This window comes from Pan troglodytes, chromosome 8 (assembly GCF_028858775.2).
Source record: "Pan troglodytes isolate AG18354 chromosome 8, NHGRI_mPanTro3-v2.0_pri, whole genome shotgun sequence".
NCBI lineage: Eukaryota > Metazoa > Chordata > Mammalia > Primates > Hominidae > Pan > Pan troglodytes.
The window spans coordinates 77,411,480-77,437,766 of NC_072406.2; the positions used below are offsets into that span (position 1 = coordinate 77,411,480).

At 35.1% G+C, this 26,287-nt stretch overlaps 1 pseudogene; it reads right to left on the bottom strand.

Annotated features, from left to right (window-relative positions):
• Positions 1–24,864, bottom strand: part of LOC107966730 (myosin light polypeptide 6-like) — a 47,311-nt pseudogene extending 22,447 nt beyond the window's left edge.
• Between the last annotated feature and the right edge of the window lie 1,423 nt (positions 24,865–26,287).

Below are 26,287 nucleotides of genomic sequence, written 5' to 3' on the forward strand. Positions count from 1 at the left end.
TTTTTTCTACTTGTATCTATGTTGATTTGTATAAAGTATGAGAAAGACCTGGTCCATGTCCTCTTGAAGATTAAAATTAATGGAAGGAGCTTAACTCAAAATACTAGCATTAATGTAAACTAGCAATATAATGCTATGCACATGGAATAAATTTTTTTAAAGTGTAGAATTTTATTGCCTAATTACTTTCTTGTGAAAGCCATGAATTTGTTAGTTAATTCCATATAATACTGATGCATAAGAATAGTAAATAAAACATGCTTTACATTTACTTCCATAGAATATTGTAATTTGCCATGTTGTGAGAAGGGCTTCATGAAAATAAGACTGGGTAATAAAGCATAACAATTACAGATGAATCCTAAGACATCTGAAAGTATTAAAGGCTGATACACTTGAAAATCTAACATTATATATTGTAAGATTTATGTTTTTCTGATGGAAAATCTTTAAAATTCTTGTAAGCTTTGGAAAAGCAGCTAAATTTAGTGAACTCTCTACTAATTGTTCTCATTTCATCACTTGGCACTAGACTCTTCCTCATTCAGGCCCTCCAAAGTAGAGTCACGTATGCTGCATATGTTGTGTGGGCACAGCCTGGCTCCACATGCCAAGGCTGTTCTCGTCATGACTCAGACCCACGCTCAGCAGGCAGGAGTCAAAATATGACCAGCTTCTGGGGAGTGCCTAAAGTAAATGAGATCAACCGAGAGTTTCTCAGCCTCAGCCTCAGCACCGGTGAGATAGCAGGGTCGGTAATTCTCAGGGAGCAGGGAACACTCTTCAGGGTAATGTAGAATGGTTTAGCAAATTTACCCCCAGATGCTGTTAGCACCATGCTTTCAATTTATTTACATCAAAAAAAGTCTCCAAATAGTGTCAAATGTTCCTATAGGTGAGGGATAAAATCGTAACTGGATGAGACCCATTCAGTTAGTCTCATGTTGTGGTGGAGGGTTATCTGGCCATCCTGACATTGCACAGTTTGTGCTTCTCCTTGATTTCTTATGCTTAGCATCTCAGCTGCCCACTGAACCTGGGGTTGCCTAAGAATTCTTTGGCTGTGGTCCAGGAAAAGGATCTGTTAGAGCAGTTAAGTCCATGAATTCTGGAATCTGAGAGATTTAAACTCTAGTTCTGGCAACTCCACTTACAATTTTATGAACTTGGGTAATTTACTTATCTCTCTGGTTTCAAATCCTCAAATTAAATGGGAATAAAGAAGAAAATCTTCCTCATGTGATTATTATGACTAAATGAGATAATACAGATAAAGGGCAGTATCTACACATGGTTTGCACTCAATAAGTATTACCTTGGCTCCCTCTCAGAATCAGAATTATACTTTAAAATTATTATAAATAGTATTTAGGGTAGGTCATATAAAATATTTTTATTGTCTTTCTGGTGTCATGGTGACTGGATCTTGATCCAAGTATCCCATAGACATTGGCTGGAGTCATTTGCTTGAGTGGAATGATTATCCAGAACTAAGATGCTGTTGATGACACAATATTTCAAACATTTTCTGCTGACCTTATTCCTGTTGTTGTAACCTACCCATTTGGATTGGACATCTTCACATAACAAATCCTCCCTGAACCACATTTAAGTTTGCCAGGTGGATGTGCACACTGTGCCATACATGCAGAGGTGCCCTCAGGGGTAAGACAACACCAACTTCTGTTCTGCATACTGGTTTCCTACTCCTTCCAATGGACTTGTCTACATTACTGAGGCCCCAGGATGACTGATGCAAGTGTGAAATTGGTATGTCTGGTTTTGAAATGCAATCCTCAAATCTGTGTGTGTGCATGTGTTTAATTGTCTCTGACAACTAAAAGTGTCCTGCTAGTACCCTCCTAAAATTCAAAATAATGGTTTAAAATGCATGAAATAATTATATAGATTGGAAGGAAACCAAACATAAAAGAAAACAAATACATTGAAATATACTTCTTACTATATTTTAAGAAATATAATATGTTAAAATGTGTTGCTTTTTTATTAACTAATTAATGAGATCTAATTGTGGACTTAGTTACTACTGTAATTACCTAATGTTATGTCAAGATACTTGCAGCAGCTATGATGTGATTGAGAAATACCTGTAATTTTGGCTGATGAAAATTAACAGATACAGCTAATAGTCATGGTTTGTTGCCAACATTCATATTTGAGGGAAACACTAAATTCACTTCGATGTTAGTGAAAAAATGCTTTAAAAATATCCAAATTTACTCAGAACTTCAAATCCATTATGAAATATCTCTATGGATCGTTCAAGCCTCAGGGTAACAATTACCTAACTAAAATAATTTGATATTGTTTCACATAGCACTTAGGTCTCTCTACTTCCACATCACTTGGAAGTAGAAGTATATTCAAACATTTTGGTCCAGCTTATTCAGTCTTACCACAGTTTAGATGTACCGTTCATTTTTCCTATTTCAATTCTCCAATAGTTAAATTAAGGTAATGTAAGTCAGGGTGTTCTGCTTAGACTCACTTCTTTTTATCGTGCTGAACACTGCTTACCAATTGGAACAATTTCCTCCCTCTGTGTAGTGAGTGGACTTTTTCTCTGGTTGATTGATATTTCTATAGACTGACTCCCTTTGAAGTATTGCCTGCTCTGTAAGCCAGTACTTAAAAGCTGGAAATGAAGTCCAACAGGAGTTATTCCAGTTTGTTTCTAGTAAAACCATACTAACAGCACACAAGAGAAAACAGAAACAAAGTAAAAGGGAGAAATGATAGTATGCTGTCTTTTATTTGTTGATGGGAACAATCATTGTATGTCAGAGGTTTGGCTCTGAATTCTTAAAACTGTAACACTGAATAGTTTCCCAATTTAGTTTTTAAAGTCCTAATGCTTACCTTTGGAATTATGTTCTTAATCGTTTTCCCTGCACTTGGAAGTAAATGAGTCAAGTGGCCAGCAGTCCGAGTTGGAACTTAAAGGACTCAGTCCTTGCTTTGCAGTTAAAAATGGGTGAATATAGAAAAGTTGCTTAATATTCCTAGGCTTCCGATGCTGCATACATAACATGAGGGGTGGCAAGGGATGAGCATTGGATTATTTGATAGCTCTGGGACTCAAGTTGTATTTCTTGTTTACTCAACTGTCTACAAAAACAAAAGCAAAACTCAAGGGATTTTGAACAATGAAAATACTGCTAACACTCTAGTTGACACTCAGAATGTCAGAGACACCATAAAGAGAGAGGTCTTGTTATGAACTGAGTTTTGTTCCCCGCAAAGTTTATATGTTGAAGTCCTAACTCCCAATGTAATGGCATCTGGAGATTGTCTTTGGGAGATAATTGGATTAATATGAGGTCATGGGTGTTGGCCTTTATGATGGGAGTAATGCCCTTTTAAGAAGAAACTCTGAAAAGTTTCTCTCTCTCACTGCAACCCCCTCTGTCTGCCATGTAAGACACTGTAAAAAGGCTATCTACAAGTCAGGAAGAGACTTCTCCAGAATCCCACCATGCTGGCATCCTGACCCCAGACTTTCAGCCTTCAAAACTGTGCATGTTGTGTAAGCCACCCAGTCTACAGTATTTTATCATGGCAACCTGAGCTCATTAATACAGGTCTGAAAGAATAGAGGGATGACAAACATGAAATGGAGTAAACTCAGTATGTTTTGAAAGGTGTTCATTGTTAGACTGGAGTAAAAATATGTACTCTCCAGACAGAGGAAATATATCCTCATCAGTCAGGACAGAGCTCAGGTAAGTTTTCCTTCTCATAAGAAATTTTTAAGCACTCCTTATCATTACACCCACCTTTAGGTTTCGTGTCCTAACCCCTGGAGGAACATAACTATGCCTTATTCATTTTTGCTTCCATAACCTTACACATTATCTGGCATACTGTAGAGTTTAGATAAATATTTGTTGAATTAAACTGCTGAATTATATTTTGTTTTCCTATTCTGTGAAGGCACTATACCAACGTACTACTTCTCAACAAATGCTTAACATTCATTCTGCATCATTTTAGCATTGTTTTCAACACGTACATGATATAATAGGTGTAAAATACCACTGGGTCATGAGAATGTATTCAAAAAGTAATGAAAAAATAATTTAAAATGTTTGTCCTTCGTGTTTCTTGTGGAATGTAGACATCATGCTCATTGCTTAGCATATTGTTTGTGTGTTTTGGAGTGCCTGCAATAAAAATGATAACAAATAAGTTTCATAAAAACAAAAGTCAGCTTCTTTAGTAGTTGGTTCAAGAGTTATAATTCAAAATTCATGTCTGTTTTCAAGGACATCAATTTTATTTAGAAAGAGAGTAGAGAAAATACACAGATACTCAGTCTATGACAGAAAGCTGATTTATCGCTGCTGCTTCATTCTCTGTAGACTTTCTGCTCTCCTGTATGACAGTGAGAGCATTTAATTCAAAATGTATTTCTTAATCAGCAGGGATCATCTTGAAGAGCATCAGTCTGGGTAGATAGAGCAGGGCTGTCCAGAGTAATCTCAGGAGTATCATGGAGGACTATATGTTTATTTTTACCCTGACTTTTGGCCCCAAATTTCTTTGAGCTGAAAAGCATCCATGCTCTGTATTTCACATGTCCTAACTTATACTTATTGTAAATGTAGACTGTCATGTTTAAATAAATAAATGAATTTTATTGGGATTTGCTTTCAGGAAGGGAAAACCTATTCAATTAAATGAGTCTCTTAAGGTCCTATACATCAAGCTTACCATGTAGTACTCTATATATTATAAGAGTAAGCCATATTTTTCTTCTGGTTTAAATGAAATGTTGCAATTGGCCATTTGTTAAAGTATACAGTACTTTGCCTCAGTCTCAGAGACATCTCATTGCCAGATATTCTGTGACTCTTCATTTCCCCAGATGGCTCTGTTAACACTCTGCTTGGCACTAGTGGTTTGAATTACCTGAATTGCCATGTGGTAACTTTTGCTAATAAGGAATTCCAATTTTGGCTTAGATTCCCCATGCTGTCAGTCCTAATCCCTTTGTTCAGTCTAGTAGAGTTGCTGCAGCTGTATAATCAGAAGGTTCTTTCTGCCAGCCACATACCCAGTATTGTTTTTTTAAGCATAACTAACTTTCTTCTAACAGGATTTTATTCAGCTTACTTTGGAGTAATAAACCAGCTCCATTCCTTATCGATGGGTTCTGCGTCCATGAATTCGACCAACTGCAAATGAAAAATATTTTTAAAATAGCAATACAACAATAAAAAATAATATGAAAAATACAGTAGAACAACCATTTGGATGGCATTCATATTGTATTAGACATATAAGTAATGTAGATATGAGATTAAATACATGGGAGGATATGCATAGGTTATATGCAACTACTATGCCATTTTATATTAGGTGCTTGAGCATCCTTGGATTATGGTATCCACAGGGGTCTGGGAACTAATCCCTTGAGGATACCAAAAGATATTTGTATATATTTACATATATACAAATGTATACGTATTACATTACATATTCCTGTTTATTTATTTTGAATATGTCAACTGAATATTTTGTTTTATAAGTAAGTCATCCTAAAAAACATAAATGAACAAAGTTTACAGATTTAATAAAAAAAATCTTTGGATATTTTAAATGTTTAAGCATTTTTTAAAAACAAATTTTACATGTGGCATTTCTGTATATCAGTAATGATCAAGATGAGAACCAAATAAAGAAGGCAATCCCATTTACAATAACTATAAAAAATTAATATACGTAGGAATATATTTAACCAAGGAATTGAAAGATCTTTACAAGGAAAACTGTAAAACAAATTGTAGATGACATAAACAAATAGAAAAAAATATCCCATTCTCATAGATTGGAAGCATTAATTAATTAAAATAACCCCACTGCCCAAAACAATCTACAGATTCCATGCAATGTCTATCAAAATACCAATGCCATTTTCCACAGAAGCATTTTTTTTCAATTTCATAAGAGTCTCTATCAAAGTGAGGTTTACTGCATATAGTGAAAAGGTACACTATACCCAAAAAATTATTCTAGTATTAAAATGAATTATGCATATAGGAAATCTTCTGATGTGTATAAGAAAACTCATTAAAATTGTGTTTGTGTGTGTCAAAATAACACCATTTAAGATTATTTATGTGAATAATTTTATGCATGTGATGGTTAATATTGAATGTCAACTTGATTAGATCGAAGGATGGAAAGTATTGTTCCTGAGTGTTTCTATGAGGTGTTGCCAAAGGAGATTAACATTTGAGTCAGTGGACTAGGAGAGGCAAACCCACCCTCAACTTAGTGGGCACCATTTAATCAGCTGCCAGCATGGCTAGGATAAAAGCAGGCAGAGGAACGTGGAAGGACTAGACTAGCTAAGTCTTCTGGCCTTCATCTTTCTCCCATGCTGGATGCTTCCTGCCCTCAAACATTGGACTCCAAGTTCTTCAGCTTTTGGATCCTTGGATCTACATCAGTGGTTTGCCAGGGGCTCTCGGGCCTTCAGTCACAGACTGAAAGCTGCTCTACCAGCTTACCTGCTTTTGAAGTTTTGAGACTTGGACTGGCTGCCTTGCTTCTCAGCTTGCAGACTGCCTATTGTGAGACTTCATCTTGTGATTATGTGAATCAATTCTCCTAATAAACTCCCTTTCATACATATATATATATATGTATATGAATATATATACACACACACACATATATACACATATATATATACGTATGTGTATATATATATGTATGTATATATATATATATATATACACATCCTATTTGTCCTGACCCTCTAGATAACCCCTACTAATACATATGCACATGTACACACATACATATGTGCAATGTGTATAATTGTAACCTCTCTGGAAGTATTTGCACCAACTTCCATCTATGGGAATAGTAATAATGGAGAATTTTCACTGTCCACTCCTCATTTCTGCACTTTTAAATGTTTGATAATAAGCATGCACTATTTGAAATTGCTTTAAAAATATGAAAAACGAAAACTATTGTTTATTTTACTATGTAATCTAGAAAATTTACATCAAAAGATCTAAAATGTTTGAGAACATTATTTATTTTCTAGAAGAATAATCTAATTTAGCTCATGATGCATGTATCAGTACACATTATAACTAATAACCAAGATGTTCCTTAAAAATATTCATTCAAATACAATGGGTATTTTTTCCTAGGCTTTATTCAATAAGTTGTCTGAACTGAATAGAAGGAACTACAGTTTAGGAAATCCTACTGTGCAGACAAAAATCAAATATTGGTTTTATAATCAAGACAAAATAAATTAGAGAATGATTTTCTGTATTATTTTATTCTCTCATGGCTACAAAGAAACAACTGAGACTGGATAATTTATAAAGAAGAGGTGTAATTGGCTCACAGTTCTGCAGGCTGTCCAGGAAACATGGCAGCATCTACTTGGTTTCTGGAGAGGCCTCAGAGCATTCCCAATCATGGTGGAAGGCAAAGGGGGAGCAGAAATGTTACATGGCCAGAGAAGGAGCAAGAGAGAGTGAGGCGGGAGGTGCCATTCACTTTTAAACAACTAGATCTGGTAAGAACTCACTCACTTTTGCAAGGACAGTACCAAGGGTGAATGGTGCTAAACCATTCATGAGAAATCCACCCCCATGATTCAACCACTTCCCACCAGGCCCCGCCTCCAACACTGGGGATTACAATTTGACATGAGATTTGGTGGGGACCCAGATCTAAATCTAGCTTTAAATCTGAAGCCCAAAAAAGGGATTCTTCTTCCATCATATCCCTGGAACCAAAAATATGTGTTGGTACCTACCTGGCTTACCCAGTGAATTACAAACTGAGAAGAGACAATAGGCCTGGGTGCAGGCATATTCAAGAGGCTATAGGAGAGAAATAATAACATCTGTTTTACATTTGGAGCATTCAGTAGATATGTGATCCAACTGAACTGGCCATTTCTTCAGTGGGAAGTAATCATCAGAGAGAAGAAAGGATACTCCTGGTACTCACTCCAAAAGTGACTTGGAGACGTTGAATGCATATTTTCACATTATAGGCTATGAAAAAGACTACAGGGAAAAATAAATAAATCAAAACCAAATAAAACCCTGTTTAAATGTTCCCCACACTTGTTTGCCTACAGGACATCTATTTTTCATATCTATTATTAACTTTTGTATAGTAAGAGACATTGTATATAATTAAACTTTTTAAAAGATTCATTTTTAATGACTCTTCTCTGAAATAAAGAATAAGCATATTGTTAATAAGGGTGATAGTCACCCTTATGATATTTATGGGGTTGAATGTTAATTTTAGGAAATTAATGTCATTAAAAAGACTAAAATTTTTTTAACTGTTTTAAAAATAAACTCCAAGAATTCCCTGGATTTTTGCAAAAGGGCTACTATTTTTTTTAACGTATAAACTTCTCTTAAATTTCTACATAGCTGTATCACGTTAACTTTTCATCCTCCACAAATAAGAGGGAGGAGAAACAAAATCCTCGTCAAGAAGCTCTAGAGACAGGCAGGAAATATATATGCAGGCATGAAAACATAATCTTTTCTGCCAACTGTGAGTCTAAATAGCTCTTAATCTGCTTAGAAATTTCTTTCAAGAGAAGCTTGAACCAAACTTTCAACACCTGAATTATTTAATTAGGAAATAAAAATAATAAAACATGGAAATGCCAGTTTATTTTCTTTATGGCTAGCCAAATTAATAATTCAATTTAAGAATTAAACATGCTATTTTTACAAGCAAATAATAACTGCATTTTTTACTAGTGAACTCTTGAAATTTTCTCCAGATTCTGCTTGAGTTGAAGTATCAGGCAGAAGCTACCCCATGAATAGTTATTTTTTTATTTTTATTATTATTATTATTTTTTGAGACAGTGACTCGCTCTGTCAGCCAGGCTGGAGGGCAGTGGTGTGATCTTGGCTCACTGCAACCTCTGCCTCCGGGGTTTAAGTGATTCTCCTGCCTCAACCTCCTGAGTAGGTGGGATTAGAGGTGCACACTACCATGCCTGGCTAATTTTTGTATTTTTAGTAGAGACGGGGTTTCATGTGTTGGCCAGGCTGGTCTCGAATGCCTGACCTCGTGATCCTCCTGTCTCAGCCTCCCAAAGTGCTGGGATTACAGGCATGAGCCACCACGCCAGGGCTTATTTATTTATTTTTGAGATGGAGTCTGACTCTGTCACCCAGGCTAGAGTGCAGTGGCGCCATTTCAGCTCACTGCAACCTCCACCTCCCAGGTTCAAGCGATTCTCCTGCCTCAGACTCCCTACTAGCTGGGATTAGAGGCACACACCACCACACCCGGCTAATTTTTGTATTTTTAGTAGAGATGGAGTTTCACAATGTTGGCCAGGCTGGTCTCGAACTCCTGACCTCAAGTGATCCATCCACCTTGGCCTCCCAAATTGCTGAGATTACAGGCATGAGCCACTGTGCCTGGTCCATTCTTGCATTTCAGAAAGCCATGCGCTACCCTCTTTTTGTGTCTTAAACATGTTTTGGTTTGAATAAAGAGTGTGGCATTTTGGGGCTGTCAATGCCCCTGTTTCAGTCACAGATGTAATGCTGCTCAGTTTGAGTCTCGCTAAACTCCCATATATCATGAGTTCACCAGAATTCTGTGCTCAGGAGGTAGGACGAATACTATATGCAAGAAATGGTAGTAGATGCACCTACTGTTTATATCACCTCTGTTTATGCACACTCCATTGTTTCATCAGAATTCACTTACAAAAGGTTTGTAAACTATAAAATAGTTTTATAGCCTATAGACAGTTTATAGATAACAGTATTATAAGAGGGCAATAGCAAAACATTAAATCAGGATGGGACCCTTTTGAGCACGTGCCTCTGTGCAATGCACAGGTTGAACACCTGAGAAGCCAGACCTGCCCTTACACTCCAGAGTAGATTTCCCACAGATTTAGACTGTGATAGTGAAAGGTTTGTAGTGAACTCAAATTGAAGCTGTAACATTAAATACTTTGTTTTAGTACCTTAGATTCTCTGAGCCTCAGTTTTTAACAAAAAGAAGGAAATAAAAACAGTTTATTAATTGGTGGTAAGGAATATATCATTCCCTAAAGAAACTCAACTTCAGTTTTATGCATACTTGTTCTTCCTAACTACTTCGGCGAGAGTAAGTGGCAGTCCCATTGAGTAGTCTCAATGTGCAATTCTTAATAGCCTTAGGAATTTGATCCATCATTTTTTCTGTTCTGACCCATGATGCCTAGATGTTTTTCATTTCAGGAGAAAGCAAAGCTGCTGAGCAAAAGGCACTTTAAAAATAGTATCCGAGTCTTTCTTAAAAACTCTCCCCATTATAAAAATTTGGAGTATGTACATATATATATATAAAATATATATGCATATCTTATAAACATGCACATATTATATATATTATACATTTATATATGATACATAAACATACTAATGCATATACATTTATATATGTTAATCATGTGCTTGCTTTCAGAATCATTTTTTACCCATTCCCTTGTTTGCTCTGAGTCACGGAAGCTGAACTCTGCTAATTTTGTTTCTCAGGCTTCCATGCTAGCTTTAACCAATGGGAGAAGCCAAGGTATTTTTAATTTTATTTATCTGCTTTGAGTAGTGTCATCAGCAGTGGTCTTATCTCTGTGGTTGGTTCTGTCTCCCATCAGGTGGCCCCACTGAGTTTTCTGCTCCTACCTGGTAGCCCAGGCTCCTAGGTTCCAGTATTCTGTTCCATTTGCCCATCTATAACTAAGGAGGGTAGTGGCCTAATAAAATTGATTTTGTATCATCTTTTTCATTCTCTCCACTGTTCTAAATACTTTTGTAAATAAGTCCCCATATAAAATTCTCTCAATTGAATTATCTGGTGGGGAGTTGGTTTTTCTGGCCAAACTAGGGTATTAATACACACATATATGTGTATATGCACATTTATAAACACATATCTATATCATATGTTATATACATACTAGTGCATGTGTGTGTGTATAAAGCTACAGTGAATAAGCTATCTTGTATCTCCCAGATTTTCATGGCAGAAAAGTACAGGAGTTCAAATAGATAAGTAACACTGGTATATTAGTCAAGGTTCTCCAGATAAAAAACCCTTAAGAGATAGATAGATAATAGATAGATAGAAATAGATAGATAGGGCCGGGCGCGGTGGCTCACGACTGTAATCCCAGCACTTTGGGAGACTGAGGCTGGCGGGTCACAAGGTCAGGAATTCTAGACCAGCCCGACCAACATGGTGAAACCTTGTCTCTATTAAAAATGCAAAAAAAAAAAAAAAATTAGACAGGCATGGTGGTGCGTGCCTGTAATCCCAGCTAGTCAGGAGGCTGAGGCAGGAGAATTACTTGAACCCAGGAGGCGGAGGTTGCAGTGAGCCGAGATCACATCACTGCACTCCAGCCTGGGTGACAGAGCTAGACTCCATCTCAAAAAAAAAAGATAGATAGATATAGATAGATGATAGATAGATAGATAGATGATAGATAGTGATCCCTTCCTTTCTCCCTTTATATACAGACTAATTTTAAGAAATTAAAAGAAAGATTATTATTATATTGTGCGGAAAAAACATACATAAAGAGATGTATTATAAGAAATTGACTCATGTGATTAGGACTCATGAGGAGTCCCAAGATCTGGAGTTCAGAGGCCTGAGGACAAAATGGTAGTATAAGTTCTTGTTCAAATACAAAGGGAAGACTGATATCCCAGCTTGAAGAACACTAGGCAGAGAGAGCTAATTCCCTCTTGCTCAGCCTTTGTTCTATTCAAGCCTTCACTCAATTGGTTGAGGCCAGCCCACAGTGAGGAGGGTAATCTGCTTTACTTAGCCTACCATTTCAAATGTTGAGCTTATCCAGAAACACCCTCATAGACACACCCAGAATAATATTTAATGTAATATCTGGACACTCCAGATTAAATATCTGGACATAAAATTAATCATGATAACTAGCACTAACTCTAAGCACCCTCAGCCCTCACCTGGCAGAAACTAAAGGTGAAGAATACCAGGGAAAGAATCCTTTTTTTGCTGACAAAGACAACTGTCATTTTTAGCTCATTATTAAAACTTGGAGTTTAGAACTCAATAGCAATCTTTGTCACATCAGTCATCAGAGACAGGCAGCAAAGTGCAGCACCTTAAATAAAACACCTGTCTGTTGCTCTAGGCAGATTTTGAATTGTTTCAGTCTCTGTCTCTCTCATTCTTTTTTTCCCCTGATCAGTTAATTTGCCGTTAGATATTTTTGTTTGCTTAGCAACTTTAAGTGAGAAAACAATCCTGGGGTAGTTTTCCTACTCAAACTAATGTTAGATATTTCAGTATACTTGTGAGGCAACTCAATCACTGAGATTTATTCATCTCTTATTCTCATAAATTGCTTATGACACACCTATTTCTTGCTGTCACTGCTAATTTTCTGCATTTGGAAGCAAGTAATAATTCCAGTTATTTATTCTGACTTTTCTACATTGTAAATTTAAGTGTCTCTAAACAAAATTAGTCTCACATAAGAAATATACTTAATAACTAGATCAGTTTAATCAAATTTTAGCAAATTCGTCTTACTAGGATTCTCCATTTGAGAGAGCAAGTTTTAAAATATTATTGTCTGATAATAATATAACTCACACAAATGTATTATACATAAAATTTGCAATGCATTGGATTTAGAACATAGAAGTAAAATTCTGAATGGATTTTTACATAAAAATATAAAATGAACCTATAGTAACAGCTTTATTTTATAATTTCTTAAACCACCAAATTCTCTCTACAAAAGGAAACAAAGAAGTCATGGCCTTATAGAGTATCTCATTCCCTTCAATCCCATAATCTTATTAACATTATTTCTACTTGTATTAGGAATCAGGTGTACAGTATCATATATTAATCAGTAATTTGTTTTGATCCCCAACATAGTATTTAGGTATTGAGCCTGTCTAGGTTCTTCTTTTATTAATCATAACAAGTTCAAGTACTGGATCCCAAATGAATCCATGTACATATGAAAATTAAAGGATACATGTTAGTATCTGATTTTAAGGTTTCACCCAAAACTGCAGAATAAACTTGTATTACATTGAAGGTCATCATGTAAATGAAAATCCAAAGTTATCTATGTGGTGGATTTACAATGTAAGTTTATGTTGACCCATAGATTGGTCATTAATTTTCTGCAAGAACATAGTTGCTGTAACATTTGGAAGAAGGTATGTTCTTTTTTCTGTTATCATCACTAGGAGCTTTACATCTTTTCACTGCTGTCAAGGAAGTTAATGATCATTTAATTATATGACTTTTCTGGTTCTGACTCCTGACTCTCTTTACTGAGAAGCCACAAACTCAATTTTCTGAGAAAGGGAATATGCATTTGATCTTATAGAAACCTGGTTCTTTTATATTTTTCTTCTTTTCTTGTTTTTGTTTTGTTTTGTTTTTTTGCTTTACATCTAAAACACAACATTCATCCCCTGATAAGAAATAATAGAATAACATAAAAGACTAAGCAACCAAATACTCATTTCTGGTGTGTTTTGCTTCCTCAGAAAAATTAATTGATTTCCGTACTAAAGCATCCCTGGCCAATTTCCAGGCAGGACTCAAAGACATTTTACATCAAGGAAGTAAGTGCCCCAGCAGTGAACTAAAACAGTAGAGACCCAAAGAAATGATGCCTCGAGGCATTTCATTCTATTTGACCACTAACGCTTACAGTTTTACCTGTATATGGGTGTAGGTCTTCACTCTGTGAGGTTTCACAAGAAACACCATACTTTTGGCATTCATCCTTCCTCTTTTCCAGCACTGAGGTTCTCAGCCTGGGGTTATCCTTTAAAACACATCTGTCTTCTAACATGTTATTGCTCTTACAACAAAACTACAGTCAGCATTAAATTTCAATGTGTTTTGGAGCACTAGATTTTAATCCATACAACCAAGATTTTAGATTAAGCTACTCCACTTTCACCTGTGTAACTTCCTTAAATTTAATTTAAAACAAATTTCTGAGTTGTAATTTCTTTAGATTCCCAAAGAATGCTAGAACAATGATTTAATAATACTTTATCATGTACCAGACATAGTGTAAATTGCTTTACATGATGTCTCTTACCATTTTTCCTCACAAGCCTACTGTCTTTTTTTGTATAGAAGAGAAAAATAAATCAGAAAGGTGGTAACCAATCAGGAAAGTAAGCAGAATATACACTTTATAAATGGGAGTTTTACAATCAGGATGCCTAGGTTCAAAATCAGCTCAGCAAATAAAGACTGTGAATTTTGAAAAGTTCTTCATCTCTCTGTGCCTCAGTTGCCTTATCGGTATAGGGATATGAAAATAATAATGCTAGCCAGGCGCAGTGGCTCACGCCTATTATCCAAACACTTTGGGAGGCCGAGGTAGGTGGATCACCTGAGGTCAGAGTTCGAGACCAGCCTGGCCAACATATAGTGAAACCCCGTCTGTATCAAAAAATACAAAAATTAGCCAGGCTTGGTGGCGCATGCCTGTAGTCTCAGCTACTTGGGAAGCTGAGGCAGGAGAATCGCTTGAACCCAGGAGGTGGAGGTTGAAGTGATCCAAGATCGTGCCACTGCACTCTAACCTGGGCGACAGAGCAAGACTTCATCTCTCAAAAAAAAAAAAAAAAAAAGAAGAGAGAGAGAAAAAAAAATACCTACCTCACTGGTTTAAAATCAAATGAGTAAAGACATGTGACAGACAAGAAAAGTATCAGATATTTATTAAACACTCAAGAAATATTAGCCAGTATTATTACCTAAGATCACATAGCTACATGGTGACAGAATAGGGGGGTAAATCTGTTCAACTGCGAACAATTAGCACTCCAATGCCACTCATAGATATGTAAATAGCACTTGTCTCCTGTAACTCCCAAATATTCACAAGGATAAAATATGTCAAATTTTTATGAATCATAAAGTCCTATGTAAATGAAATATAATTCTCTTAAATAAATGGGTATAAATGTGAAAGAATTTCTCTATAATTACAGTTGCTACTTAATTACTTTTTATTATTATTTTTTAAACCTTCTCCTAATTGCTTTAATGATTCTATGGCAGAACGTAAATGCTTACCTGTTTTGATTTGGACAATTTAACTTGTTCAGGTTTTCTTTGCTCATTTTATGGATAAAAGACTTTCCCCAGCTCCACTGACTGGAGCACTCAACATGTATTTATCGAATAAATGAATAAATAAAAGTTTAGATGAGTGACTTTTTCATTAATAAATGTAAACAGCATCACTGTCATTTGAATAACTTTCTGGTTACCACAATTTTAAATCTGAAGTTAACCCTATTTAACTTCTAATAATAGATTAATATTGTTTAAATAGATTTTTTCTATTTCCAAATTTTTTTTTGCACATACATATACCATGAGAGTATTTTCAAAATTCACTAAGAGGATAACCTGAGAAGGTGTTGAACTGTACAGAAGGCTCTTGTATTTCACTACTTTACCTGCCCTGACCTTTCTCTCTCTCATGAGTTAAACAGCCACTAAGGACTACAGAGGCCTGTTAGCAGATGAGGTCATTGTAGCTAGGCTCTTGCTTTGGTTTTAGTTGGCAAAGGATTCCAGTGCAGGTCTTTATCCTTGTTGGGTTATTGGTTGAGAGTTATAAGGAATATGATAGTATGTAAGTTTGTGAAACACACATACAAATGCACACACAGACAGACATATATGCTGTATTATTTTATGTTAGAATATGATGTCTGTCAAACAGAGATCGGGCAAAATAGAGTTTGATGTTCAGAATATATTCATTAAAGCCAGATGCTTACTCTTCAAAGCTCTTCAGTTGGTATAGACAACTATATCAATTGCTGTCTGCATGATTTTGCACAAGGTACATGACCAATTCAGGCCTTAGTTTCTGTATTAATTCCTATTGCTATGATAACAATTTACCACAAACAGTGAACAAAAACAGCACAATTTTTAAAATTTTTTAAGTGGACAAGTAAAAAAATGTATATATTTGTGGTGTACATGATGTTTCAATATGTGTATTCACTGTGAAATCGCTAAATTAATCTAATATATGCATTACTTCACACATATCTTTTGTGGTGAGAACACTTAACAATCTACTTTCTTAGCAACTTCTTAGTGCATAATATACTGTCATTAACTATAGTCATCATGATGCACAATAGATCTCTTGAACTTATTCCTCTGATCTAACTGAAATTTCATGTTCTTTGACCATCATCTCCCCAATCCTCCCACCCCACCTCCTCCAGACTCTGTTGTAACCATCATTCTATTTGCTGTTTCTGAGTTTGAGTTTTTCAGATTCCACATGTAAGATCAGTGGGATTTGTCTTTCTGTGCCTGACTTTTCACTTAAGATAATGTCCTCCAATTTCATCCTTATTGTCACAAATGACAGGATTTCCTTATTTTTAAGGCTTCTTTTTTTTTCTATTATTTTATTTTTTATTTTTTTAGGTATGGGGTCTCACTATGTGGCCTAGGCTAGTTCAAACTCCTGGCCTCGAGCTATCCACCTGTCTCATGCTCCCAAGGTCCTGGGATTACAGGTGTGAGCCACTATGCCAAGCCTCCTCTCTTGCCAAGCAACTATAATTGACCCTTCAAAACAGAGATTTATTAAATATCCACCTCCAGTAGGGGTTTATTTATGAATACTAGATGAAAAAATATATATATGATTATGCACTTAAAAAAAAAATCTTTTAGAAATCCAAGAAGTCTTTGGTGATAATTGAGTATGGTGCAGAATAGAGTGATAATCTAGAGCAGGGGCGTCCAACCTTTTGGCTTCCCTGTGCCACACTGGAAGAAGTAGAATTGTCTTGGGCCACACATAAAATTCATGAACACTAAGAATAGCTGGTGAGCTAAAAAAGAAAATCACAAAAGCATCTCATCATGTTTTAAGAAAGTTTACAGGCTGGGTGCAGTGACTCACGCCTGTAATCCCAGCAGTTTGGGAGGCTGAGGCAGGTGGATCACGAGGTCAGGAGATTGAGACCATCCTGGCCAACATGGTGAAACACCATCTCTACCAAAAATACAAAAATTAGCCGAGCCGGGCATGGTGGTGCATGCCTGTAGTCCCAGCTACTCAGGAGGCTGAGGCAGGAGAATCACTTGAACCTGGGAGGTGGAGATTGCAGTGAGCCGAGATCGTGCCACTGCACTCCAGCCTGGTGAAAGAGTGACACTGCGTCTCAAAAAAAAAAAAAAAAAAAAGGAATGTTACAATTTGTATTGGGCTGCATTCAAAGCCACTTAGAGCAATATCATGGCAATTTCCTAGTAACAATACTTATGATGAGTCTTTGCTGTTTGTATGTATGGGTGAATAACAAATTATTATTTAAATTATTTAAATTCACTCTGCAAGTAGATTATATGCTCCATAAATTATATCGTACAATGGGTATGAAACAACCAAAAGAATGCATCTCAAATTATGCAGTTAAATTTTCCATTTTTTAATCATTTAAGCTTCTTTGGAATGAGAGTAGTGAAATTCTGGAAATAGTATTAACCTGGAACAGGTCAGGACCTCAGAGAAGATATCCACTCTATTTCTTTGAGTCGATTTGGCTGCAGCACAAGTTAACACTCAGAGTAAATCCCTAACCAGTACATTTGTCAGCTTCTGTATACTAAATAGAATCCTAGAATGTGATTCACTGGGATTCTACTACTATTAAAGCTATAAAAATTCAGGAAGCGTAGGTTAAAATTTCCCATTTATCTTGCCACAGAAAACCCATTTTTCTCTTAAGCAAACAAATAGAATACACAGGTTTGCATGTAGAGATGCTTAACTCATTTAAGGTAAAATAAACCCTGCAAACACCTTTTTGTAAAGGAGATTCCCTATAGAATTTTATTAAACAGTGCTTTATTAGCTCAGTTCAAGTTTCTGAATAGAATTGAAAGAAGAAAGATTGCTTTTTTTCATATTGCTATTTAATTCATGCTTTTTGTCCTTTCAAAATAGTTTCCTTCGGTCATCATAAATATTTATAAAATATGGGGGAATCTTTGCGTGTGTGTAGTGGAATCTGGGCAAATATTATGTTTAGGAAACCAATTTTAAACAGGTCAAAATGAGTATTTTAGCACACAAGAGTTTTTTATGTAGAATTTACCTTCAGACTATATTTTTCTGTTCATCTCTTCCAAAATAATTGCTTATATATTTTTAGTAATAACAATTTCTCAGTTACCTCTCAAATTCTTCAAAACAAAAAAGCACTTCAAGTAGAATATTCTGTTTAATGACACAAATTTTTTTGACTGTTATAGACAAAATGATTACTTTCAAAAATAAACCTTTAAGAAGTATACCTAATTTAGATTTTAGTTTTCTTATCTTTATCTGCTCTTTTAAAATGATATTATATGTGTAGTAAGGATCAAAAATGAATAAAACTGGAAAGTGACTGAATTTTAAATAACTGGCATTATGTTTGTATATAGTTGAATAATACATGAAAGTTTTGTTAGTTTAAAGATAGCTTTACATTCAGTCAATTTTCAGCCATAATATGAATTTTTGTTTCTATTTATATGTGTTTGTGAATATATGTAAATATTCATTCCTCTATGTGCTGTTCTCATGAAGACAGTAGAGGTGATTCAGAGACCACAGGAGGCCTTTAATTAGACCCAATTCATAATTAGCTCAAGTAGTGGAGGATATCAACATTTTTCAGGAAATGGAGGCTGAAATGTTGGAACTGAAAGGTAAGAAAGTTTTCTGAGTGGTTTTCTGTCTCTCAGATATACTTATGAACTTTAAAAACCCTTGTTATGCTCAGTTATCAAAAACAGTTTCCAGCCAGGTGCAGCAGCTCACACCTGTAATTCCAACACTTTGGCAGGCTGAGGCAGGTAGATTGCTTGAGCCAAGGAGTTCAAAACCAGCCCAGGTAACATGACAAAACCCTATCTCTAGAAAAAAATACAAAAATTAGCTAGGTGTGGTGGCATGAGCCTGTAGTCCCAGCTACTTGGGAGGCTGAGGTGGGAGGATTGCTTCTTGAATTTAGGAACTAGAGGTTGCATTGAGCCAACCTGGGTGACAGAGTGAGACCCCATCAAAGAAAGAAAGAAGGAAAAAGAAAGAAAGAAAGGAAGGAAGGAGAGACAGAGAGAAAGAAAGGGAAAGAAAGAAAGAAAGAAAAAGAAAAGAAAGAGAAAGAAAGAAAAGAAAGAGAAAGAAAGAAAGAAAGAAGGAAAGAAAGAAAGAGAGAAGGAAGGAGGGAGGGAAGAAGGAAAGGAAAATACAATGGAATCATCTAGAATCTGGAATCCTGGACTTCTATCTGCTTGCCTTTTCATGACAACTGAAATCAATGACAACTGGAACACTCATATCATGGAATTAACTGACTCGAAAACTCAACGTATGATGGTTCTAGATCTGAATGACCAACTCAAGAAGGAAAATCAAATTTTAGTTATGATGGAGTGTGATGTAGAAAAATGGAAACCATTGTTGACAACAATAAAACTCAGACAAAAATATTTAAGAATATATGTACTGTATGTATTATCTATTGCTGTGTGACAAATTACCCCCAAATTCATCGGCTAACACCAACAATATCTATTATCTTTCATAGTTTCTGTAGGTTCAGAAATTCCAGAGAAGCTTGGCTGTTCTTCCTTGAGGTTGTGGTCAAATGTCAGCTAGACCTTCAGCAATCTGAAGGCTTGTCTGAAGTGAGAGGATTCACTTTCAGGTTGACCCAGTCATAGCAGGAGGTCTCAGTTCTCCCCACATGCTTCACATGTTGAGGGTGGCAAAGACACCCTTCAGTCTCTGTAGTCAGTCTTACTGATGTTCTTCTATTTTTCTTTAAATTCCCAAGACTGATTGTGCTGAACTTCCATAAATATCACCAATGTGCTGATTAGATAAAACAATGGTTATTTTCATTCATTGCAGCAAGGGAAAATTCCAGCTTTACTGATCACTGTGGCATCTCCAAAGAGAGAAATCAGATGTAAGGTAGTTATAAGACTTTGAAGCTTGAGTGAAGTGGTTTGAGGTTGGTTTGTTAAGGCAGATAAATGATTGGGATTGGGCAAAGTGCATGATATGATAGTTTAGCATAAGTAGACACAGCTAAGTGGTATCTTGAAACTAGTCTTGATAAGTAAAAGTAACTTGGTAAATGAGCTCTTTTATCAGGTGAGCAGAATGCTATCTGCAATAAATCATTTTGTAAGAATATCCTGAAGCAATAAGCAGTTATTTATTGGTGTAAAGTCTCATCTTTCTCAGACAAAGCTTGCCTGAAACAAATTATCTTGGCACAAAGTGATCAATGTTCTACCCTGAGGCATGTTGACACAGATGGTCTCAGTTCTCAAGTGGAGACCATGACAAGTCTCAATGATAATGGCCAGGGAATCAATTGCAGCAGGTCGCTTTATAAGGATCCTTTGGGCTTTCAGTCAAAAGGGTTGTAATTAAGCCATTAAAAGAAAAAGTAAAAGAAAGAAAACACAATGATTGAACAGACTGTGGTTCATTCTAATCACAATGAAAAGAAACCACTGTTCACAAAAATTAAGACTCAGAACATTCAAGTCCATTGGGAATAAATAAAATACAGTATCATACAAAACCATACCCAAACAACCAAACATACCTTCGGATTTAAGAAGAAAATCAGTGATTACAAAATAGTTTATATTAAAATAGTACTAAAACTGTTACAGAACGTAAACTGTTACACACTCAAATTGGGATAATCTAAGAAGAGTTTTCTAAGGTAATTATTTTTAAAGTGAGGGCAAAATGTAGGAAAACCATAAGATATGGCAGCCCCTGGCTAGCACACCAGGAGTACTGTGACCCCTCCTGTCCTGAAAGTGCAAGGGAGGAGAAGTGACCAGAAACTGGACACAGAAGGGTCTTTTGGGAAAGAACTTCCAGACAAGAGCTGTGATTTTTGATTGAGAGCTACAGTCAGCTCATTATGACCCTACAGAAAAAGATCCAGAGAAATCTTCCTCATCCTCACTTTCTGCCATCCTTTCTATCTGCTGTTGCTCCTCACTGGCTGAACTCACCTGCAGCTGGAAGGTAAGGATGCCCACTGATTAACCACATTGGGGCACAAAGCAGAAAAAAGATGAGAGTGGATCTGAGGGGACAAACAGAGAATATCCATGACAGAGAATACAAATAAAATAACTAAAATGGAAACATGATGTATCTAAATTTATGAAATGCACAGAAGGCTGTACTCTCGGAAAAATATATAACCCCAAACCATTTCAATATTTAATATGAAAGAAAAAATAATCTATCATTCATCTCGAAAATTTAGACAGAAGAAAAATTCTCACATGAGGAAAGCATAAAGAAATAAGGAGTCATAAGTTGGAAAAAATAATAAAACAGTGAGTATATCACAAGACAGGTGAATTAAAACAATTCAATCAACAAACATCTGTTTGTCACCAAAGAAATTAAATGTTCTCACCAAAGAAATTAAATTGAGTACCAAAAACAAACAAACAAACAAAATTTGAAATAGGCACTATAACTCAAAACGGATGTTATAATCTTTTATGAATCTTTTATTAAAAATTAGGATGTAGAAATCTATAATATTTAATGTAAAATGCAATTAAATAAGAAATTTAAGATAAAGAGTTAAATTTAAAAATTAAATTAAAAACGTTAATTGATAATGTAAACATGAAAAATTAAATTATATGCTAATTGAGTCAAATCATACCCTCATTTTCAAGCCACCAAACTAGGTATTTGTAATTCAAGCAATTAACCAATGAATTAAGAATAATATAGCTACTGATGTAATGCATTATGTTAAATATCACCAAAGTTCAAAGGAGGGACACTGATCCTACTTTATATATTTTAAACATATTGGCCAGGTGCATACTTGTAATCCCAGCACTTCTGGAGACCAATGCTAGAGGATTGCTTGAGGGTAGGAGTTCAAGACCAGCCTGCACAACATAGTAAGACCCCCATTTCTACATAAGAGAAATTTTGAGCCAGGCATGGTGACTCACGCCTGTAATCCCAGCACTTTGGGAGGCCGAGGTGGGTGGATCACGAGGTCAGGAGATGGAGACCATCCTGGCTAACACGGTGAAACCCCATCTCTACTAAAAATACAAAAAATTAGCCGGGAGTGGTGGTGGGCACCTGTAGTCCCAGCTACTCGGGAGGCTGAGGCAGGAGAATGGCGTGAACCCAGGAGGCGGAGCTTGCAGTGAGCCGAGATTGGGCCACTGCATTTCAGCCTGGGCGACAGAGCGAGACTACGTCTCAAAAAAAAAAAAAAAAAGAAAAGAAAAGAAAAGAAAAAAGAAATTTCATTGGCCTGGTCTGGGGATACATGCCCATGGTCCCAGCTACTCAGGAGACTGAGGCAGGAGTATTGCTTGAGACCAGGAGATCAAGGCTACGGTGAGCTATGCTAGCACCACTGTATTCCTGCTTGGGCAACAGAGTAAGACTCCATCTCTAAATAAAAATAAATAAAATAAACATGTTTATAAAAGTTAAAATTAAGGAATGAGGACACAAAATTTCAGTTAGAAGGAATAAGTTGAAAAGTTCTACTATACAAAATGGTGACTACAGTTAATAATGTAGTGTATTCTTGAAAATCGCAAAGATGGTAAATTTTAAATCTTCTTACCAAAAACAGTATGTGAGTCAATGCATATGGCAATTAGCTTGATAGCCAAGACATCATGTTGTACAGGGTAAATATATACATTAAAAAAATATTCTTTATATTTAGTAAAATATTCTTAATGTAGGTTCTTAATCTCTTTTTTTGTGTATAAACCCCTCTAAAATTCTATTAAAGCTAAGAATTTTCTTCCCAAATAAATGCATACATTATGTGAAATATTGCAAATAATTTTATGCATTCAAAGAGTTTCTGAAATCCATTCATAAACTTTTGGTGGGGAAACTATATTTAAGAATGACACACTAGAGAAAGTATCTTTAAAACTTGTGTGAGAATTATGTCACCTAACACTATGATTCCCTATTTATTTTAAAAGTTTCTAGCAGTAAGTAAGAAATTAAACAAATAGGAAAGTTAAAATGATTAGAGGGAGAAAAAGTTATCACTTCTCAGGCATCATGATTATGTACTCAGTCCCGAAAGAATCTTAGATTCTGAAAATAAGTTAGTAAAAATGAGTCTAGTTGACACCTAGATGCAAGAAAAATATGCACAAATTAATGGCTTTCTTACATCCCAGTAATAACCAGGTAGAAGATGTAATAGGAAGGAAGTAATATTCCATTCACAACATTAATGAAAAATGTGAAATGTTTTTAAGTATGTTACAAGAAATGTGTAGGAACTAAATGAAGAAAACTAAAAGTTTACTGAGAGACATAAAAGTAGATTTTAATAAATGGAATACCATAGTATACTATGCTATGGTAAAGGAAGACAAAATAGCATAAACATAACAATTCTACAAAGTTTAATGAAAACTTAGTAGAATTTCTATTAAAATTCTGATGACATTTTACTGGAATGCAAAAACTTGTTTCTTAAATTAATTTGGAATTTTCAATAAACTGGAAAAACTCTGAGCAAATTAAAAATGAAAGATCAATGATTTCAGACAAACTTCTTGAGATAAGACTTTTTTTTTTTATTTTTACAGCTATAGCAATTAAAACTGAGTGAGCAGAGTGGTACTGACAAAATAATTCACAGAACAATCAATGGAGTTGCAGACTTAGCCCTAAAATAAAACCTAGTTCAACAGACCAAGTGTGTTCTTTGAGACTTCATTAGAAAGGCTTTTATTATTTTTCAGAAGAGGTTTTGATTGGGATAAAAGCTTTAAATCCAAGTGATTCTGGAAAACCCCAGATAAACACAAGCATTTTACATTGTCAAATATAGGAATATATAATATAAACCTCTAAGAGAGGAATACAGCTAGCAATTTTTAGCAAACAGAAACATTGTTTATAAGAAATCTTCCAAGACTGGGAATATTTGGAATCCAATTGTTCATTTGAAATTACATATTACTTCTGCAGCACCTGAGCACAAATTCAAGTATCCTAGGTATATAAATACGTTACTACTCAGTTTTTGTTGAAAACTGTCTTGGTATTTGTATGAAATTATACACATATGCTAAATAAAAGATGATAATTCAATCATTTTGGAGCCGGTCAGGGTTTTGGAAATACTGGTAAATTATTTGGCTAGGAAAGGCTGGAAAATAGATATATCTCAGATTTAAAAGGAATCTGCTGACAAACAAATTCCTAAAGCTGATGAATGATGGAAGAAATGTCGGAAAAATGTTTCATTTTGAATTCATAAAATATGGAATTTCAGAGTATTTATACAAACCATAAATATCATTTTAAAAGAAACAAAAAATAAAATCATAAAATAAATATGAAAACAAAAGATTAATATTCAGAATCAAAATATCTAAGTTTAATAATAGTGAAAATAAGTTCCATTCTTATTATGTTACTTAATTTTAAAAATCCCAATGGATAACCATATCATAAACCAAATTTAAAAATAATTTAGGAGCAATTTAGAGACCACAAACTATAATCATTGTTGCCCTTGTTATTAAAACATTGCCATTTTATTCAGTACAGGGTACAGAAACAGATAACTTCTGGATTTTTCTTCTTAAGTTTCTACCTTTAACCAGGAATTTTTTGTCAGCATCATTATCTTTATCATCATCAGCCTCAGTATCATCATCATCATCATCAATCATCATTATTTCTCATATTGACTTTCAAAACAAAACAGATAATTCCTTAGCAGATTGTATGGTTGTCTTATATGTTTTTTATTAATGTTGAGTAATATTTAGAGGTAATTTCCACAGCAGATGTATGGAAAGTATTTTTGTTTGGTTTGGTTTTGGTTTTGGTTTTAAAATAAAAGCATAGATTTTACATGTAAGATGCCAGATTTTCCTTATTTCAATGTGGCCCATGGGTATAGTGGAGTTTAGTCTTCCGGAGCTAGTAATTTTAAAGAGATCATCTAGTAGAAGAACAAAAATCTATAAAAGAGATGATGTGATGTATTCAGTGTTTATACCTTAATCTTATTTGGGTTTACTCTTATGGTAAAAGCAAAAAAAAAAAAAAAAAAAAAAAAGAACATGCAACTAGTAAGTGGCAGAGACAATAATCTAACTAGAGCACCATAGTTCCAGGACCCTCCCTTGAAACTACACTGTACTGCAGCTCAATTGAAATATACACTGTTGTATAAAATTTATTGAGTAAGGTTTAAGGTTAAGGAGAAATCATCTCAAGAATATTTTATAGAAAAAGTGAAATTTAAGATGGGCCTTAAAGCATGACATCAACCAGTAAGTATATAGCTTCACAGACATCAGCTCCATGAGGACAGGAACCATGTCTGATTTGTGCATTCCTATATCTCCAGGGCCTAAAAGAGAAGCTGGCTCACTGCAGAATGGCACTGGGCACACAAAGCATATGCCACTAGATTTAGTATTATAATCCATGAACAAAATTGTTAGTTGTTATATGTGTAAAGTAAAATGGTCACTGCAAGGATACTATGCTAAATTATATTAACATTATATTGTCTTCACTGAATATAATTTGAAAACAATAATTATTTCAAACTTACACATTCCCCCTAGTTTTTATTTCCTGAAAATTCATTTTGTAAAACTGATAAAATTATGGAGGTAATATCTCAAACAAAGGAAAGTTTGAAATGTAATGTATATCATCAACATTTTAATAATAATTAAGGAAAGTTTATCCATTATTGAGAAAAGCACATCTGGGTAGAGCAACAGAACTTTCATAAATACAGAAATGGGTCCTAGATAAATGACCTAGGACCATAATCAAGCTCAAGTGGCATAATGGCAATAAAAAAAATATATTTTTATTAAACCATAGTCACCCTGACAAAAGAAAATAGACCAGAGTAACCCAGGAAGTTGAGCAGGAGGCTTATGGTTGGGAATTGGTGACGTCATGTTTGTTAGCACCACGGTATCATGGGCCAAACGTTACTATAAGAAATGGCACACTGACAGCTAGCCTTCTTCCATACCCTTCTTCCCAGAGAGGAGTCATAATTTTTATGAGCTCTAAAGTTTCAGAAAACTGAGAATACCTAACAAGTAAATGACTTGTGGAAGGTTT